Source organism: Felis catus, chromosome F1 (genome assembly GCF_018350175.1).
Source record: "Felis catus isolate Fca126 chromosome F1, F.catus_Fca126_mat1.0, whole genome shotgun sequence".
Taxonomy (NCBI): Eukaryota; Metazoa; Chordata; class Mammalia; order Carnivora; family Felidae; genus Felis; species Felis catus.
The window spans coordinates 31,839,046-31,860,712 of NC_058384.1; the positions used below are offsets into that span (position 1 = coordinate 31,839,046).

The following is a 21,667-nucleotide window of genomic DNA, read 5'->3' on the forward strand; positions in this document are numbered from 1 at the left end:
AATTCTATTTTTGTATTGAAATTGAATTTGCCTTTATAGATAGAATAAATTTACATTTCAAATAGCAAAGGGAATTCTGCAAAGGACTCCTACAACATCCAGACCCAAGTTATGTATAGTCTACCACCGTCAGTGACTTCTTTGCCAATTATCCTGGATCTGCAGAGAAATTCTTATAAGGGCATTTTAAGCACCATGAGAAATGTATGATTAACGTTTAGAGAAAAGCAGTCTAGAATATAAAAACTATAGGTTATATGTCCAAAATACCTTTTTCTGAAGATCAGGAACTGTGGTCATCAGGGAGAATAGACACCTAATAAACAGAAATGCGAGCTGCTGGGGAGTAACAGGAGTTTAAGCTGAGTGAGGTGTGCCCAAAGCTCAGGGTGCTACATGGTGACCTGGATGGGGTTGGGGAGATGCCTGCCTGCATGGTGAGCCAGGTGCCTGTCAGGTGCCTGTCATCCTCAGAGAGGCTGTAAGGATTAAACTCACCTTGTTGCTCATCCCTGTTTTCATTTTTTAAAAAATGTTTATTTATTATTGAGAGACAGACACAGAGCGTGAGCAGGGGAGGGGCAGAGAGAGAGAGACAGAGCATGAGTGGGGAAGGAGCAGAGACAGAGGGAGACACAAAATCCGAAGCAGGCTCCAGGCTCCAAGCTGTCAGCACAAAGCCCAACGCGGGGCTCAAAACTCACAAACCGCGAGATCATGACCCAAGCCGAAGTCGGTTGCCTAAACAACTGAGCTATCCAGGAGCCCCTCATCCCTGTTTTCATTAATCAACACCTAAGTTTCTTGTCCTTGGCCTAGTCTTAAACTTTACTTCCCACCTCTTTCCAAATCATTTCACTGCATGTTTAGGAACTTCTAGTCCACAGATTAAACACTCTTGAATAATCTCAAACTATGACTGGGAACTCAACCTTCAAGTCTTGGCTTAACTGAAACCTGGCTCTCACCTAGAGATACCCTTCTCTGTGGGGATTTCCAATCGCGGCTATTCTGACACCCAGCTATGGAGAAAGACATTTATTTTATCAGCCCATAAATGGGACCGCCTCCTTCTTGCAAGTATTTAAAAGTTGCCTTTTTTCTTTCTGATTTTCTTAGCATGCATAGCCTGACCCTGCTCAGCACTATTTTTGAGGTTCAGTCAGCCTCCGAGAAGAATGTGTCCTCTTCTTCTTCTGTTTTTGTTCTTTGTTTTTGGCTGACAAGAGGCATGTAGTTCTTGGTGAGTACATTTAATTGGTAAAGGTTTGGTAAGTCTAAATGATGTTTAATAGGAAAAGTTCATATTTTGATCCTCATATTACCTTTCATTTTTTACAATATAAAAAGGTTTTTTATATTAAACTGTGAGTATGTATGAGAAAGGAGCCAATTTTTTAAATGTTTCTTTTTGGGGGCGACTGGGTGGCTCAGTGGGTTAAGTGTCTGCCTTTGGCTCAGGTCATGATCTTGCAGTTTGTGAGTTTGAGACCCGCATCAGCTGTGTGCTGACAGCTCAGAGCCTACAGTCCGCTTCAGATTCTGTCTCTCCCTGTCTCTGCTCCTTCCCCACTCATGCTCTGTCTCTGTCTCTGTCTCTCTCAAAAATAAACAAACATTAAAAAAATTAAATGTTTCTTTTTGTATGTTAATCGACTACCTTATGGAGTTTTGTTTTGTTTTATATATCATTTGCCTGGAGTTACTTAATTATTTTCTTAAGTACTATTTACTGAAGCCAAGTACAATTACTGGTGTACTTAGGTTGTCTTTTCCAAGTTTTTCTCCCTAAATCAGACTCTAACTACTTTGAGGGCCACACTACCATGCTTATGTGACAATTACTTAAAGAAGCATTCTTAAGTCCTTGGAGGGATTCTGATCAATGCTTTCTCTGAAACCTTGTAAAAGTATTTTACTTCCTTTTGCAGCAAAGACAAGTAATACTGCTTATAATAAGTTTGGAAAGATTACTTGAATGGAGGCTGCTGCTTCTCACATTTCCATAAAAAGAGGCCTGTAGCAATCAACATTCTGCTAGTGCCATCCATGTTCTAGACCTTCACTTTTCCATCCTTATGTAACACTCCTTTCTCTGGAATTGATACTATCTGACTATCCTCATTGCTGTATCTTCACATCTTAAGGTTACTCCCCTCACTCTTGAAGATTTTGGCTCCTGTCTTCTCTTCATAACGACTTCCATCATCCTAGATGGCTCTCTCTAACACTAAAGCCTCAAAGTTCTTTGACAGCTTGACCCCATTAACCCATCCCTCCAGTCACAGTTGTGGAAAGGAAGGCAAGTGTAGTAGGCCGAAGCTTTCATAGGCCCCAATGAACATGCTAGTATTTATGCTCTGTATATCTCCTTGCCTTGACTCTGAGCTGGCTGTGTGACCTGTATGGAAAAATTACATCAGTTCCAGCCCTAATACTTAAGAAGTCCTGAGAGCTCTCTAAAAAACCTGGGTTTGGAACTGATGTGTCATGCTTTCTTTGAAGTCGGTTGTTTTAGAAATGTCTCTTTCCCATCGCGGGTTGCTTGGAGTGAGCTCGCGGGTCTGTAAGACCAGAAAATTGAGAGTTTCTTCGCGCCCTGTAGCTGCACCAGGGGGCTCTGCCGCTATCACCAAGCCACAAAATGAACATGTTGAGTTACACCGGAAGCACTGTGGCTATCATTTAGATTACCATGAGAAAAAGAGAAAGAAAGAAGGTTGAGAGGCTCATCAACATTCAAAGAAGGCAAAAAAGATGATTGGTCTGAAAGCTAAGTTCCACCGTAAACAGCGCCATCCTGAGAAAATACAAATGAAAAAGACTATCAAGATGCATGAAAAGAGAAACACCAAGCAAAAGAATGATGAAAAGGCTCCACAAGGAGCAGTACCTGAATATGTACTGGACAGGGAGGGACAGTCCCAAGCTAAAGTACTTCCCAACATGATTAAACAAAAATGAAAAGAGAAAGCAGCAAAATGGGAAGTCCTTTGCTCAAAGTTCGTGCCCAGGGACAAACAGAAGTATTAAAAGTTATTCGAACAGGAAAGAGAAAGAAGAAAGCATGGAAGAGGATGGTTACTAAAGTCGGCTTTGTTGGAGATGGCTTTACTCTAAAACCACCTAAATATGAAAAATTCATTAGGCCAGTGGGCTTACTTTTCAAAAAGGTCCATGTAACACATCCTGAATTGAAAGCCACCTTTTGCCTGCCAATAGTTGGTATAAAAGAGAATCTCTCATCCTCACTATATACATTTTTGGGTGTTCTTACAAAAGGTACTGTCATTGAAGTGAGCATAAGTGAGTTGGGTCTTGTGACACAAGGAGACAAGGTTATTTGGGGGAAAATATGCCCAGGTTACCAACAGTCCTGAAATCGATGGATACATAAATGTGGTCTTGTTGGTTTGACAGCAGTTTCAGACAAGTAACTTTACAATTACTGATTTCAACAATAGAATTTAGTGATTCATCACTTACATATAACACCCAGTACTCATCCCATCAAGCATCTTCCTTAATGCCCCTCACCCATTTAGCCATCCCCCACACCCAACACTCCTCTAGCACTCTTCAGTTTGTTCTCTGTATTTAAGAGTCTCTTATGGTCTGTCTCCCTCTCCGTTTTTATATTATTTTTGCTTCCCTTCCCTTATGCTCATCTGTCTTGTATCTTAAATTCCACATATGTATGAGGTCATATTTGTCTTTCTCTGACTGACTGATTTTGCTTTGCATAATAGACTCTAGTTCCATCCACGTTGCTACAGATGGCAAGATTTCATTCATTTTGATTGCTGAGTAGTATTCCATTAGTGTGTGTGTGTGTGTGTGTGTGTGTGTGTGTGTGTGTGTATCACCTCTTCTTTATCCATTCATCCATTGATGGACATTTGGGCTCTTTCCATACTTTGGCTATTGTTGATAGTACTGCTATAAACATTGAGGTGCATGTGCCCCTTCGAAATAGCATACCTGTATCCCTTGGATAAATACCTAGTAATGCAATTGCTGGGTCATAGGGTAGTTCTATTTTTAATTTTTTGAGGAACCTCCATACTGTTTTCCAAAGTGGCTGTTGCATTCCCATCAACAGTGCAAAAGTGTTCCTCTTTCTCCGCATCCTCACCAACATCTGTTGCTGCCTAAGTTGTTAATTTTAGCCATTCTGACAGGTATGAGATGGTATTCCATCATGGTTTTGATTTGTATTTCCCTGATGATGAGTGATGTTGAGCACTTTTCATGTGTCTATTAGCCATCTGGATGTTGTCTTTGGAAAAGTGCCTATTCATGTCTTTTGCCCATTTCTTTACTGGATTATTTGTTTTTTGGGTGTTGATTTTGATAAATTCTTTATAGATTTTGGATACTAACTCTTTATCTGATATGTCATTTGCAAAGATCTTTTCCCATTCCGTTGCTTTTTAGTTTTGCTGTTTCTTTCACTGTGTGAAAACTTTTTATTTTGATGAGGTCCCAATAGTTCTTTTTTGCTTTTGTTTTTCTAGCCTCCAGAGACATGTCAAGTAAGAAGTTGCTGTGGCTGAGGTCAAAGGGGTTTTTGCCTGCTTTCTCCTCTAGGATTTTGATGGCTTCATGTCTTACATTGAGGTCTTCATTCTATTTTGAGTTTGTTTTTGTGTACGGTGTAAGAAAGTGGTCCAGGTTCATTCTTCTGCATGTCACTGCCCAGTTTTCCCAGCACTACTTGCTGAGGAGACTGTTCTTATTCCTGTGGATATCCTTTCCTGCTTTGTCAAAGATTAGTTGGCCATACATTTGTGGGTCCATTTCTGGGTTCTCTATTCTGTTCCATTGATCTGAGTGTCTGTTCTTGGGCCAGTACCATACTGTCTTGATGATTACAGCTTTGTAGTACAGCTTGAAGTCTGGGATTGTGATGCCTCCTGCCTTGGTTTTCTTTTTCAAGATTGCTTTGGCTATTCGGGGTCTTTTCTAGTTCCATAAACATTTTAGGATTATTTGTTCCAGCTCTGTGAAGAATGCTCATGTTACTTTGATAGGGATTGCATTGAATATGTAGATTGCTTTGGGTAGTATCGACATTTTAACAATATTTGTTCTTCCTATCCAGGAGCATGGAATCTTTTTCCATTTTTTTGTGTCTTCTTCAATTTCTTTCATAAGCTTTCTATAGTTTTCAGTGTATAGATTTTTCACCTCTTGGTTAGATTTATTCCTAGGTATTTTATGTTTTTTTGTGCAACTGTAAATGGGATCGATTCCTTGATTTCTCTTTCTGTCACTTCATTGTTGGTGTATAGGAATGCAATTGATTTCTGTGCGTTGATTTTATATCCTGCAACTTTGCTGAATTCATGGATCAGTTCTAGCAGTTTTTGGTGGAATCTTTTGGGTTTTCCTTGTAGAGTTCCATGTCATCTGCGAAGAGTGAAGGTATGACTTCCTCCTGGCTGATTTGAATGCCTTTTATTTCTTTGTGTTGTCTGATTGCTGAGGCTACCCCTACCCTACTTTCTTTCCCTACCCCTACTTTCTTGAGGGTTTTTATCAAGAAAGGCTGCTGTATTTTATCAAATGCTTTTCAGCATCTATTGAGAGGATCATGTAGTTCTTACCCTTTGTTTTATTAATGGGATGTATCATATTGATTGATATGTGGATATTGAACCAGCCCTGCATCCCAGGAATAAGTCCCACTTGATTTGGAGAATAATTCTTTAATGTATTTTTGGATCCGGTTGGCTAGTGTCTTGTTGAGAATTTTTGCATCCATGTTCATCAGGGATATTGGTCTGTAGTACTCCTTTTTAGTAGGGTCTTTGTCTGGTTTTGGAGGGTAGGTTCTAAATATAATGACTACTATTTTTATATTAGAAAGGTGAGAGAGATTTGGACACACAGAGACACAATGGAGACAATGTGAAGACAGAGACAGGGATTGGAAAATGGGTCTATAAGCCAAGGACTGTTGGAAGACACCAGAAGCTGGAAAAGGCAAGGAAGGTTCCCCCCCTAGAAACGTTGGCATCTTAATTTTGGATTTCTGGCCTTCAGTACTGTAAAAGAATAGATATCTCTTGTTTTAAATCATCCAGTTTATGGTAATTTGTTACAGTAGCCCTAGGAAATGAATACACTGACATGCACTAATGGATGAAGTCACTGCCTTGAAAGGAAATGGGTGACCACAATTCTTGGATCCATCTGTACCTGGATGAATGCAACAGGCCTGAGCTTCTAATGCATATAGCTGATTAGAAAAGTAGACTTGGAGTCTCTTATACAGATCCTGTCATATCCCTGACTCTCAGGAACTTCTTCCTTCCCAATGCTACTTCAGATATTAAGTGTATCTACCTGCTCTCTGCCAATCCAGGATCCTATCTCTTCTGATGTAAGGTAGTTCAGTTCAAATGTAGTGTTTCCAGTTAGCACCAAGGACAGTAACTGACTTAACTTTTCAATAGTACTGTCAAGGGACATAATTATGGACAAGGGACATATGTTGAGGGACATAATTTAGGAGTTTGGAGGGCAGTTTGCACAGGATAAATCCAAAATAATATTGGTATTCACCCCACACTATGCAACTTGCTTTGCCAATGAACTATGAACTGAAGTAACATGTATGCTTTCAGCAGAAGTTTTGAGAACTACATGTGATTCATCATAATATCTTTTTCCTGTTTCTGCATACATGGAATCATGCGTCAAGATGGTCTCCATCAGTATGGGTCCTTGAGTGTCTTTAATGAGTAAACTTCCCTTAGTGCTCTATAGTAGATATGTAGTGTGAAGAAGAAGTAATGTTTGTTTTTTAAAGTACTACTGAGATTTTCAGGTTGTTTGTTGCCTCAGCATAACCTGGTCTATCCTGTCTATTTCAATACCAATATCAGTAAATTCAGTGAGCATCTAAAATTATACTCTTCCTTTCTTGCTCTAATGCCTTTAGAATTCATTTTAACACTTACTCTCCGTATTTCTGTACAACATAAGATAGCAAAATCTTAACATTATTAGAAACCGTAATCCTTCTCTTCTTGTTTTAAGTTTGCAATTAGCTCTCAGGGAATCTCTAGAGGTGCCAGACATTGTATGATGCTACAGTGGCCAGAAGTTTGGAAACTGCATTTCCTAAACTCCCTTGTCATCAGGGTTTGGGTTTTGATTCTTACAGTAAGAGTTATTCATGCTAGATTGTGGAAGGTGGAAGACAGTAGAAATCATTATGGCTCAGTCAGTCTTAGCAGGCAGGCATGTGGTCTTCAGCGACATCAGGTATGAGATTTTGCAGTGGTTTCTAGGCTTTCTACTGAACACCATGTTTTGGTGTAACAGGCTGTTGAGATGATTGGTGTCAGTTTCATGTAATTCCTGAAACTTTCTGATTTCCAAATATAACTGATGACTTTCGCTGTCCATTGCCCTCTTCCACACTTTCAAAAGTTTTATAAATACTTTCCTGCCCAAAAAGCAGTGGTTTCTGTTTTCCTGACCATAGACTTATAGACAATGATCTGACTCTAGTTATTATTCAGGCATAGACACCAATCAATCAGAGCAGATGCTAAACTAATAAAAATAGATCCCAGTTATAAGAAACCAGTACAACTTCACTGGTGGTACCAACTGAATATAAATATCAGCTCTGGTTAAGGAATTGGAGAAACGTGTATGTGAGAGAGGCATGAAGTGCATTGCTCTCCCTATGGACACAGTCTTCACAGTTTAAAGTAACAGCTTCATCTGATAGGTAAGAGGTAGCTTCATTGCTAGTATGGTGTAACAAACGTATATGGTCTTTGTCTCAAGTTTCTGGCACAGAGTTCCTAAGACCCTTGGAAATTCCTGAGTGATAGGATAGTCTTTTGTCATGCATTAGAAATCCTTTTGAGCACACTTGAGTTTATGCTAATGAGACAACTTAACATGGGGTCTCCAGATAGCCTTGAGATGGAGCTGGTCACCAGAAAGATCAAGTGATTAGAGTATTGGAAGTTTCAGACCCACCCCCTGACCTCCAGGAAGGGGAAATGAAGGGCAGCTACAGATTAAGTGCTATAAAAACTCTTGAACAGCAAGAGTTGATAAACTTCTGGGTTGGCAAACATGTGAAAATGGGGGGAAGTGGAGCACCCAGACATCATGGAAGCTCTGTACCCTTCCCATAAACCCTGCTCTATGCATCTCTTCCATATGGCTATTTCTGAGTTATATCCTTTTATAATAACTAGTAATACAGTAAGTAAAATGGGACAGGGAGGAAAACAATAAGAAAACATCATAAACATGGATTTATTAAGGAGTTTTTGTGTGTCTGAAAATGTCTTTATTTCACCTTCACTTTTGAAGGACATTTTATTTTTATTTTATTTATTTATTTTTTATATGAAATTTATTGTCAAATTGGTTTCCATACAACACCCCGTGCTCATCCCAACAGGTGCCCTCCTCAATGCCCATCATCCACTTTCCCCTCCCTCCCCCCCTCCCCCCCCATTAACCCTTAGTTTGTTCTCAGTTTTTAAGAGTTTCTTATGGTTTGCCTTGAAGGACATTTTAACTGGATATAACTTTTTTGGTTGGTGTCACTCTCTTAAAATTTAAAAACTTTATTCCATGGTCTTCTGTCTTCCATATTTTCTTTTGAGGAGTCAGCCATTGGTTTTTATTGTTACTCCTTTAAAATTATGCCTCTCTCCCTCTTCCTCTGCTTTTAAGTTTTCTTCCTTCTTCTCTAATTTTAACAGTTTTATTCTGATATGTATAGATATTATTTTCCTTATATTTGTCCTACTTGAGATTTTTCGAGCTTTTTGAATTGGTTGCTTATTGTCTTTCAAGAATTTTGGAAAATTTCTCAGACAGTGCCTCTTCAAATACAGTTTTTGCCCATTTTCTTTCTCTTCTCCATTGAAACTGCATATTTTGATTGTTTTACCATGTTTTACAAGTCCATTGTATAATTTTCTTTATTTTCCTTTCTTTTTACCTGTTTTAATCTGTATAATTTCTTCTGACCTATCTTCTAGTTCACTGATCATCTCTTCTGTTGTGTCTAATTTGTTGCTAATCGTGTGTGTGTGTGTGTGTGTGTGTGTGTGTATATATGTATATATGTAGTACTTTACTTCTTAAATTGTATTTTATTTTTATTTTTATATATCTTCAATTCTCTAATAAAATTCTCTGTATTTACCTATTTCGGCATCATTCCCTTGATATTCTTGAATATATTAATCAACTTATTTTATTTTTTATTTTTTATTATTATTTTTAAAATTTTTTACTCAATTTATTTTTTTAAATTTACATCCAAGTTAGTTAGCATATAGTGCAACAATGATTTCAGGAGTAGATTCCTTAATGTAATCAACTTATTTCAACTTATTAAAATGATAACTTAAAAAATGAATAGATCTGAGTATCTATTTCTACTGTTTATTTTTAGTTTGCTTTTTAATCATTTGGTCCAGTAAATTTTTTAATTTAATGCTGGACATTGTATATGAAACTTTTAGAGGCACTGGATGATGTTATCTTCCTCCAAAGAGAAATAAATTTTTAAAAATTTCTTCTTGCCCTTATTTAAGTAGAGACAGATTACATTGATTCTTATCAGTCTTTTTGATGGTTGGAAGCTGGGTTTAAAGTTTTGTGAGGGATGACATATCACTGTTGTAGCCTTTAACCTAGAGTATAGTTATTTAGAAATGTCTACTTGAAAACTGACATACTGTCCAGAATTCCTTTTCCATTTCAGACTCTGAGTTCCTATTTTTGTCTGTTTAGCTTCATAAGACTGCCTAAATCTCTATGTATCCTTTAGACACCTTAACAAGTTTGAGGTGTGTGTGCATGTGTGTGTGTGGTTTTTTGTTTGTTTGCTTTTTTTTTTTTTTTTTTTACAGTTAATGGTCTTCTTCCTTACACAATTCCCTCAAAGTCTTAGGATTCAGAAATTTTCTTGAGGCAAAATCCTTGTGGAATGTTCTACTAATTTCTCTGTGATTCTCTTCTGTGATCCTGGCTGTCATACTTCTCTTGAATCTTAATTTTTGTCTTCCTATCCTCATGAGAGTGCTAAAAGCTCTTGGCCACTGCATTAGGCTGTGCCGTTATCTCTTAGTTAGAAAATGGCAAATTCCTGAGCGGAAAAATTTGTGGAGAATGTCTGATATTTTTCAATTTGTTTCCCTCTCTTCTAGGATTTTGACTTTCCTGGTCTGGCTATTTGGCTGTCTTCTGTATCTTCAAATGACTGACTTTTTGTTTCTGTATTTTATCTAGCTTTATAGTTGTTCTTGATGTGTGTTAATTTGACAAGAGCTTCTCTTAAAAATCTTAATGCTATACTTAAAAATTAAAAGTCTAGGGGCGCCTGGGTGGCGCAGTCGGTTAAGCGTCCGACTTCAGCCAGGTCACGATCTCACGGTCCGTGAGTTCGAGCCCCACGTCGGGCTCTGGGCTGATGGCTCGGAGCCTGGAGCCTGTTTCCGATTCTGTGTCTCCCTCTCTCTCTGCCCCTCCCCCGTTCATGCTCTGTGTCTCTCTGTCCCCAAAATAAATAAACGTTGAAAAATTAAAAGTCTAAATCCCATACAGCCTTTTATGGTTAAAAGAAGCAGAACATTTCCAATTGCTACTTATTAGACTCTTAAGTTTTTAGCATCCTCTGGTTACACCAAATAGAAGATGACTTTCAAAGATTTTCTTAAAGCATCTCCTGTGTTCTCTTCACTTGTGATACACTCATATAAATGTCCACTATGTGTCTATTTTTCTACTACATTTATCCCAACAGAAGAGTCTGAATAGCAACAAAACAAATGCTTCCAAACAGATTAGTTGAGAGGAAGAAATACAACTCTTCCTTAAGTAAATAATGCTGAACAAAATTCTCACTTTTTGCTTATTGAGAATCAGGGTAGTAGTCTGCATCAGTGCATTTTTGTTCTTGAAGTAAATAACTCTCTCTGGTCCTACTTTCTTAAAAAAATTTTTTTTAATGTTTATTTATTTTTGAGAGAGAGAGAGAGAGAGAGAAAGAGTTAGAGTGGGAGAGGGACAGAGACAGCAGGAGACACAGAATCTGAAGCAGGCCCCAGGCTCTGAGCTGTCAGACAGAGCCCAGTGTGGAGCTCGAATTCATGAATGGTGAAATCATGACCTGTGCCAAAGTCAAATGTTTAACAGACTGAGTTACCCAGGCACCCTTATGGTCCTACTTTCTATTGCCCTCAGATAGTGGCTTATCCCAGTAGTGACTTTTCAAAATGCAATCGATGCATTTCATTTTCCACTAGAAAAAATTTGTCATAATTTTTAACACTTTTTTGTGATGTGGCATCAATATGGTTATCCATGATTCATTGACTGAATGCTTGTCTTGTTCTAGGTACTGAGCATGCAGTGGTAAGCAAATAGACACATGGTTGTTATAGTCTGTGATAAAAATGACAGGCCTTGGGGTGACTGACTGGCTCAGTTAGTTGAATTTTGGCTCAGGTCATGATCCCAGGGTTATGGGATCAAGTCGCATGTCAGGCTCTGTGCTGAGTATGGAGCCAGCTTAAGATCCTCTCTTTCTCTTTGCTCCTCTCCCCGTGCCTGCACTCTCTCACTCTCTGACATGTCTCAGGGGGATGATGCAGGTAGAACTCAACCACTCTTTTCCCTGAATATTGCCAGGCTGCTGCACTGTCTTCATTCACAGTTTGGCTGTCTTCTCCTTCAGTGATGCTTCTGAAATTTTGTGGTTTGTAATACTGAGTGCTTCCACATTGCATGCTCTTATTCTGTTTTTTTCGTGGTGATAATGTTGTCTTCCTTTTTGTTTCATCTATCTTCTCCATGGTAACTTCTTGAATCTGCCAAATTGATGTTACTTTTTTCCTCTTCCTTTCTCTCAACCATTCCTGCACAGTTGCCAAGGGAAACCTGGTAAGTATTAAATGTAGTATTAATTTAAATATTCTCTGTTTGTATAGAGATAAAATGCATAACTTTAATGACATCTATTCAAACTAGCTTCAGGCTTTTACTGCATTTGCTTTAGTTTTTTATTAGGCTCACAGATGTTCCAGAGTTGAGGTTCCTGGAAGTCTAAGTACCAGTTAAATAGAGTGATGTCTATGAGGAAAAAGTTTAGATAATGTTGTTAGGGAAATTGGGGGTGGGAGATAAGCATTATGGCCTATTTGAGATTATCTTAATTAACAAAAAAAGACTCTAATATGAATAAGTAACGGATGGCCTATAGGCATTTTTAACTCATTCGTAGAGTCTCTTGCTCCTGGTTCCCAAGTGGTAAACAGCAGGAAACAAAGGCTACTCCCTCTGTAAAGTTGGCTAACTTCATCCTGCCCATTTTTCCCCTTCAATAAGCTGGTCAGTCTACTCTCAGCTTCTCAAATTCTCACTATCTTTAGTTCTACAGTTTTGATTGGCTCTGTCACATTATGACAGTTACTAACTAGTTGACTATTCTATTCTCTGCTTTGTGTTGCTGGACTCTGAAAACCACAGTTTTGCTTTGCCAGCTGCCTCCTGTTAGGCTTTGACAATAATGATTCTTTACATTGACAATGACAAGCGGTTGCAGTGTTTGGTTTCTGTGTGCAGTTTTTCCCATAATACCAGTACCAGAGAAAATGTAAATGCAGAGAAATAATACCATCTGACCAGTGTTCTTCCTCAAAGGATTAAGTACCAGTTCCATGGGGTTCTTCTTCCAAACCTCTACATTTTAATAATACCAATGTCTCCCTTTTCTGTTTTCCCTCAGCCCTAAGACTGGTACTTGCTTCCTGAGGTTACTTTCTTTGTGATGCCTTAGCTTCCATGTTTGCCTTTTCCATTCCTTACACATGACTAACAATTGTTTAGATTAAATTCTCTCTGTTAGAATAATTTATGTGGTTTTTCTTTTTTGAACGTGACCCTGACTGGTGCATATGTGCCATTTTATTTCTTCCATAAGACATGCCGTAGGTTTATGGCACACTAAAAGTGTATAGAGAGTGACCAACATTCATATCAATCAGCCCATAGTTCCTGGCTCCCAGGTAAGGAATATACTGTAGCAAAAGGCAGTTCAGATAGGAACAGGGTGGTATGTAGTTACTGATTTCTAAAACACAGAAATTTCTAGTAAAAATTTTAGCACAATGCAGAAAACTCATGAAAGCATGGGGAATGAAGTTTATTACTACAAAATTAAGCTTTCTTTTTGGTTCTCCAAGATAATTGAATGTTCCCAATGGATGAGGCTTAGGATCTCTGCTGAAGTAATCTGCAGTCTAACTCTTGTGGTAATTTTTACTTAACACTTCTCATAAGGATTATTAAATAATTATTTATTAACCCAATTAGGCTGCTTCTTAAGGACGGGGACTATGTCTGTTTTGTTCCTTTCTGTATTTCCAATTTATAGCACAATGCTTGGCAGAAAGATGTTCAAAAATTTTGTCAAGTGAGAAACAGGAGGAAAAAGATTTTAAATCTAAAGATCACATGCATAGAGCACACAAAATGTCCCTTTTTGGAAGTCACCAACTGGTCTAGATGCCCAGGACATAATTTTCCTCTAAAGTTCCTCTTATTTTATTGTTGAAGGCTGTCTATCAACCAGGAATAGAATTATTTGGTGCATATAAGCTGTTGCCATTCTACTTCCCCTTTCTAGTAAACTCACAGTGTAGGAGGACATCAAGGTTTCTTGTTCAGAAAAATGATGGGCCTGAAAGCCTTTCTGCCAAAAGCACCTAGAAATGCTGGATAAAAGTTAAGAAGCATCATCTTAAATATGTTTCTGAGTTGAGTCCTGCTTTTTCCCCCCGCTTATCTATTCTGGTATTTGTTGTCCCCTTTTTTGGAATGTTTAGTCCCTTAACATTTAATGTAATGAGAGATGAGTTATTTATTCCAGAAGTTACAATATACATAATTAACTTTTCAGTATATTTGGATTTAAAGTTTCAAGTCTCATAATGTGTAAATCTTCATTTGTCCATTTAACCCTCTATCTGCCATCCTTATGCTCTAGTTATCATATGTATTACATCTACATTCATTATAATCTTCAAAACTAATTTTATCATTTTTCTTTAAACAATTATGTTTATTTGAAATAAAATAGGAGGAGCAGTCATATATATTTATTCAATATTTACCATTCTTGATTGATGGCTCTAATTCATTCCTGAAGATCTGAGCTTTTCTTTTATGTCACTTCCCTTTAGTCTGATGAATTCCCTTTAGCATTTCTTATAGTGCACTCTGGTAGTAATGAAACCTCCTAGTTTACTTTTATTTAAACACTTTTTTATGGGGCACCTGGGTGGCTCAGTTGGTTGGGTGTCTGACTTCAGCTTAGGTCATGATCTCATGGTCGCGAGTTTGAGCCTCTCATCAGGCTCTGTGCAGAGCCTGGAGCCTGCTTTGGATTCTGTGTCTCCCTCTCTTTCTGCCCCTCCTCCACTCGCACTCTGTCTGTCTGTCTGTCTGTCTCTCTCTCAAAAATAAATAAACATGAAAAAATTTTTTTTAACTTTTTAGTTTTCTTTCATTCTCATAGGATATATTTGCTAGATACAGCATGCTGAATTAATAGTTTTTTTTATTTAAGGACTTAAAAATTATTGTTCACTGTTTTCTGGCCCTCATAGCTTTTGATGAAAAGTCCAAAGTCATTGAATGATTTTCCCTTTTGTACGTAATATTTCTTAGAGCTGCTTTCACAATTTTCTCTTTATTTTTGGTTCCAACAGTATTTGCTTCTCTGTTGCTGTGTAACAAACTATTCTAACACTTAGCTAAAACTATACGCATTTATTATCTTACTGTTTCTGTGGGTCAGACATTCAGAATGTGGGTTCTCTGATATAGGTCTCTCATGGGCTAACTACAGTTTTCTCAGGCTTGATTGTGAAGAATGTGTACATAGCTCATGTGTGTGATTGTTGCCAACATTCAGTTCCCTATGGGCTGTTGGCCAGATGTCTCAGTACCTCATGAGCTGTTGGCCTGAGGTTTCCCTCAGTTCCTTGCTACATGGTCCTCCATAGAGCATCTCACAGCATAGTAGCCTGTTTAGTGAAAGTAGGCAAGCAGTATGGAGGAAGGGGGGGGGTGGCGGTTGGGGTGGGGAGAGAGAGAGAGTGTGCACACTACCAAGAGGAAAGTCATAACTTTTGTCATCTAATCATGGCAGTTACATCCCATCAGTTTTCTCTATTTTATTCACCAAAAGCAAGTCAAAAGGTTCAGCCGCACTCAAGGAAATGGATTACACCAGGCCATGAATACCATGAGGTTGGAGTCATTTGGACCCATGTCAGAAACTGCTTACCAGTTTGACTATAATATGTTCAGACATTGTTTTCTTTGTATTTTTTTTTAAAGTAGTCTTCATGCCCAACATGGGGCTTGAACTCACAATCCTGAGAACAAGAGTTGCATGCTCTCCTGACTGAGCCAGCCAGATGCCCCTGTATTTATTCTTATTGGGATTTGCTAAGCTTCTTGAATCTGTAAATATATATATTTTATCAACTTTGGTATGTTTTGTTACCATGATTTCCTCATATATTTTTTCTACCCCATTCTCTCTCTCCTCTATTTTGGGGATTCCAATTGCCTGTATGTCAGCCATCTTGATATTTCATCCCTCAGATTCCTAAGGTTCTGTTAATTTTTTCAAAAATTTTCTGTTTTTTCAGATTTCTATTGATCTAACTTGAAAACAACTGACTCTGCTCTCAACTTTATTTCAGTATTAAATCTATCTAGGGAATTTTTCATTTCAAATATTGTATTTTTTAGTTCTAAAATTACCATTTAAAATATGTAAAAATGTTGTAACCCTTATTAGAAATTTTTTCAAATTTTCACTATAATAGCCTCAAAAAATGGAAGTGGTCAGACCTCTCACAACCTCTGAAAAGATGATTACTTAGAAGATATTCAACAAATGTTCACTGATTTGAATTTAGTCATAACAAAGCCAGTGAACAGAACATCAAGTCATAGAAATCCAGGAAAGGAGCAAGTAATACCAGATATCTTTACTGACTTGATTTGGGGAGTCAGGCACACTGACTTCAGATAAGTCTGATTAGTAGAGTACCAAGAAAAGGGAGTGTGTGTCTTCACTTACAGACAAGTGGCAGGCAGATTGTAAGATGGCTCCCATGATTTCTGTCAATTGGTGTTTGCATCTTTGTGTAATCCCCTGCCCTTGAATGTAGACAGGACTTGTGACTTGTTTTTAACAAGTAGAATATGACAAAGGTGATGGAATGCCACTCCTGTGATTATGTTATATAAGACTTTGTCTTGTTAGCAGACTCACTTTACAGGCTATTTGCTAGCTTGATGAAGGAAATGATATTGTTGGGGAAACCTACATGACAAAGTCCTACAGGTGGCCTCCAGCCTCCAGCCAGTAAGAAGCTGGTCTTACAACCACAAAGAACTGAATTCTACCAACAGCCCAAATCAATTTAAAAGCAGTTCTTCCCCCAGTTGAGCCTGCACATGAGAACGCAGCCCAGCTAACACCTTGCTTCTGTCTTGCAGAGGACTGAGCTAAGCCATCCTAAGTCTCCTGACCCATAGAAACTGTGAAATAATAAATATGTGTTGCTTTAAGCCACTGAATTCATGGTAATCTGTTATGCAACAATAGGAAATGAATACAAACTGCATTGTTACAGAGTTGTGCTACCTTTTATTTTGTTGATTTTCTGAAGTGATTTCCATTCTTAACATGCTGCTTAAGTTTTAGCACATGAAATATTTTGAGAGCAGCAATTTTATAGAGTCATTGCAGGAAGAATAGGACTCCGGGGAACCCACAAGAAAAGCTTCTTTTTTATGATCTGGGGCCAGCATTACCACTCTTGTGAATTTGTCCATAAAAATAAAGGCTTATTCAGTGAGGACAAATGCATGTATATAGTTTTAATTGTATTGTTGTAGTGGCAAAATAACTGGAAACAAATTTTTAATAGCTAAATTGCTTTCCAAAAAGCCTGTTAGAATTCACGTTTCTTACAGCAGTGTGTAAGTGCCCTTTTTCCTCTGTATTTTAATGGATTTCTCCTATCCATCTGTATTAGTTTGCTAAGGCTGCCAGAACAAAGTACCAGAGGGCTGTTTTTTTTCTGGGCCTCTCATCTGGGCTTATGGAAGGCTGTCTTCCACCTATGTCTTCCCATAGTCTTCCCTCTGTGTATTTGTATCCAAATTTTCTCTTCTTATATGGATACAAGTCATATTGGATTAGGGCCCACCCTGATGACTTTATTTTTATTTAATAAGGAAATATATATGTGCTTGTACTTATTATCCTTCATGATATATCACCGTTGTGATATTATCCTATTTTTTAAGACAATGACAATTCTCCTTTGTGTATATGTTTATATATTTGTGTATAATTATATAAAAGTGGAAAAAGGTATAGAAAGATACAATATAGATTGGTAATATTGGATACATGGGGGGTGGAGGAGAGGGATGGTAAGGAGAGTGGCAGAGATGTAGAAAGCAAACAAGCAAATAAAAATCAACAACAAAATAAAAAAGATACAGTGTTCATGCATGGATGGATAATACTATAAAATTTATTATTTTGAAAATTTTGGAGAGGGCCACCTGGGTGGCTTAGTCATTTGAGTGTCCAACTCTTGATTTTGGCTCAGGTCATAGTGCCAGGGTTGTGAGATAAAGCCCCGCATGGGGGTCCACGCTGAGCATGGAGCCTGCTTTGGATTCTCTCTCATTCTCCCTCTGCCTCTCTCCCTCGTTCGCATGCTGTCTCTCTCTAAAATTAAAAAAAAATTTTTTTCTTTCATTGCCTATATATAGTTGTATAAAAAGAGTTGCAACCTCTCATTGACAAAGAGCAATAAGCATTTACTTATCTTCTCCAGCTGTGGCTTAACTGGACCAGCAGAGAAGGTTTTGCACAAAGTGGGATCAGTGGGAGGGCTAGAGCAGACTCTTCTTATGGAATAACAGAATCTCACGAGGTCAAGAAGAGATATGAGAGGCATGAGCAGGCCTAGGCTTGAAACTGGTACATTGTCATTTATTGGCCAAAGGGAATGACAAAGTCAGGGGACTGGGAAGTATGCTCTACTCATGGAAGTGGAGTCAGGAGAGAGAGTTAATATTTCTGACCAATAATCTAATCTACAATAGTTGTATAAATATCTATTTAGAGTTATGTATTTCCATGTGTACACAAAGAGTTTTATGAAAGGATAGATCCAAAATTAATGGGGATTATCTGAACATGGTAATGTTGGAAATCATGTTTACTTTTTGTTCTTTTTACTTTATGTGTTTAAATTTTTTGCCATGCATATACTGCTTTGTATCATCAACGATAACAATAAACGTATTTTATTGGGAAATAAAGTAATTTCCTCAAATGAAGGGGATGGTAGGGAGAGAGAAGAGCAGTCTAAGTAGAGAAAGCCCTCTGGAGTCAGGCTGGCTTCATGCACACAGCCATGAATCCTTAAATAACTTAAGTAGAAATTTTCTGACTTTGCCAACATAATTTTGGTTATTATGCAAAACCACTGAGTTCAGTCAAGTAGATATTCAGTTGTAATTTGGTATATTATCATCCTAATTTAATTTAATAATTATTTTCTGCTCTATAAGGAAAATAAAGGAGTGGTTCTCAAAAACCCAGCTGGTCCCTAATTGACCGGGGAGCTTTTCAAATTATATAAATTTCAAAGCCCTACTGCTGACTCAGGTCTATGAGGTGAGGCTTAGAAAGTATTTTCACAAAGCTCGCGGATAATTTTTATGATCACTCACATTCGGAAACCCTTGGATAAAGCTGATGTTGTAGACATTGTCCAGCATCCCCTCTTCCACACAGACGATGAAAATGAAAAGAATTCAATTATGTGATTGTCTACAGGCTTTCAGAAGTCCTGACCGAGCAGACTAGCTCTTTATATTGCTCCCATGTCACTGGTGCGAACACTTGCCATGCGGCTTGACTGTGTAGACTCAGATATAAGTAGCCGTGAGATACGTGAACCTGATTCCTGGGGTTCATTTATATACCTGCTGAGGAACTGATTTACTTTTAAGTGAAATTTAATAGTTCTGAGAAATTCTTGATTAGGCTGACTTCCATGGAGAGGGTTTTCTAAAAGTGTTGACAGACCTCCATATCACTAGAAACATCCTTCCCTAACGTCAAAATGCAAGTTTTCCTTCAGACATGCGGGTACTGGCTCAGTGAGCCTAGAGGTACATGCCCTAGAGAGGGTATAGAATAATTTCCTGAGGTTTAATTTTTTTTAACGTGATTTGGTTCCTTTTATGCTTTGCACTTTCTTAACAGCCAGGCTTTGAGACTGCTTTATTCCCAAGTGGGCTGAGCTGAGGCCCATTGGAAGAGGAGATAAGCCTATTCTCTGCACTCTGGCTAAGAAAACAGAACAACAAACAAACAAAAAAAACTAATGTCCAGAATTTGGGGGGTTAGGGGAGGTAGAAAAGATTTGGAATGTTTGGATATGCAAACGTCCTTTCCTTGAGAGAGGAAGTAGAGGAAAATCGAGGAAGCTACAAGGTTCTCTGACAAGCTTGTCAAATTTGTCTCAATGTGGAGAACAAAATCAAATTGACAGGCAATTAACAATCTGGACCTGTTTTCAAAATTTCTCTGCATTACAGCCAAAGGAATTTGGAATTTACAGAGATACACAGTAGAGTAAATTTCCTCTCATATTTCATGTGCGTAAAATGTGCTGAGAAAAATAAATAAACCTAAACTAAACGTACAAGAATATGTATTTCTTGTTCTCTTGCCCATCTCAAGGGCTGGAAAATTCCATCTCTACCCATTGCATCTTGAATTTCTCACTTGCTTGGTTTTGGAGAGAGTCTTATACTCCAGGCTGTAAAAGGTAGGCACAAATTCCTGTCAGGTACAAGCATCCTGATTCTTTCTAGCCACAAATTTGACCAATTTGTCCCTTGTGTCAATAATTGGGATTGCCAAGAAGAAAATGCAGAACAAATAAAAATGTGACTAGAATTATAAATTAAAACAAAAGATAAAATTCAGATTTAAAATTTGGTTCTGTTAAAATGTGCTGACTCTGGTCTGGGGGAATGCCATCACTCTGTGGCTAGTCCTAACGAGTTCCAACATGGCCCTTTCCCTCAATTTTTCCGTCCATTATTCTTCCCTCACAGGATGCCATTCATCACTATATTAAAAGTGGTGATGTCTTAAGAAAAAAAAACCTCCTAAAGATATTCCATATAATGCTCAAGGTAAAAACGCTGCCTTCCCTTCTCAAAGAGTAGAACTTAACCAAGTGGCTATTACTTTACTTTAGGTTGTTTTGGAGAATATTTTTGTGGACCAAATTTATTCAATAGTTTTATGAAACAGCTACACATTCCGTTCAATTTGAAGTAGTAAAGTGCTTTCAAAAACCTTGAAATTTACTTGAAATACAGCTAAAACATAGTACTCAAATTTATTATATGGATACAATTTGTTTTTGGATTTAGGATCGTTTCAATTTCGTTCCAGTGTCAGTTTAGGCTACCACTGTTAAATCAGCCTTGGAAATGAAAGAATGAGTCTGGTTAAAAACATTTTTAATGTTAACTTTGGCCCTTGATAAAAGAAGAATTTTTTCTTCTAAATAGGGGAAGAGAAGGTTGGGAAGTACCATGTCAATGATTCTTAAACGCTGTTAAAACTGCCTATCATCCGAGGGTTTGAAGGCAGGGCGCAGAGGGAAGCAGAATGTTTTAGATGAAAGCTTTCCCTCTCCTTCCAGGATCGTTTTAACAATATGTTAAACCATATTCTTATTCTGACTCCCAAGATAGTGACCCAGAAAGAGATAAAAGAAAGAAGAGAAAGGGTCAGTTAAAGAACCATTCTGGAATGTTTGACAGCTGTCTAAAAGTCCTGGGTTAGATGAGAGCCTTCCCCCCACCACCCTTCCTAAATTCAAGTCTTCAAATGCATCTTGTTTCTCAAATAAACAGAGAAACAGATGAAGTTTAGTAGTTTGTTTTAAGAGAAGTCCAAGGAGTTTATTTTTTTAATTCTAAAGGCTCAACCAAAACTTCATCAAAAGTAGCAGAGAGGGGCGCCAGGGTGGCTCAGTCGGTTGAGTGTCTGACTTCTGCTCAGGTCATGATCTCGCAGTTCATGCGTTTGAGCCCCGTGTAGGGCTCTGTGCTGACAGCTCAGAGCTTGGAGCCTGCTTCGGATTCCGTGTGTGTCTCTCTCTCTGCCCCTCCCCTGCTCGCACTCTCTCTCTCTCTCTCAAAGAATAAATAAACATAAAAAATAAAGTAGCAGAGCAATTAAGTGTTTTGACTGTTTTAAGAGGACCAATGATAGTGTTTAGGGATTGAATGTTTGTGTTCCTCCAGGATACCCAATATGGTGGTATTTGTAGGTGTGGTCTTTGGAAGGCAATTAGGTTTAGATGAGGTCGTGAGAGAGGACCCTCATGATGGGATTAGTGTATTTATAAGAAGAGGAAGAGACACTGGAGTTCTCTTTCTCTCTGCCAAATGAGGACACAGCAAGAAGACAGACATCAACAAGCCAGGAAGAGAGCTCTTACCAGGAACTGAATCTGCTAGCACCTGA

The 21,667-nt window shown here is 38.1% G+C and overlaps 1 protein-coding gene and 1 pseudogene across 2 annotated transcripts in view; both read left to right on the plus strand.

Annotated features, from left to right (window-relative positions):
• The window catches only part of KCNH1 (potassium voltage-gated channel subfamily H member 1), a 466,004-nt gene that overhangs the window by 29,624 nt on the left and 414,713 nt on the right, over positions 1–21,667 (plus strand). The gene's annotated exons all lie outside the window — the stretch shown is intronic.
• LOC101092659 lies at positions 1,619–3,695 on the plus strand (annotated as a pseudogene).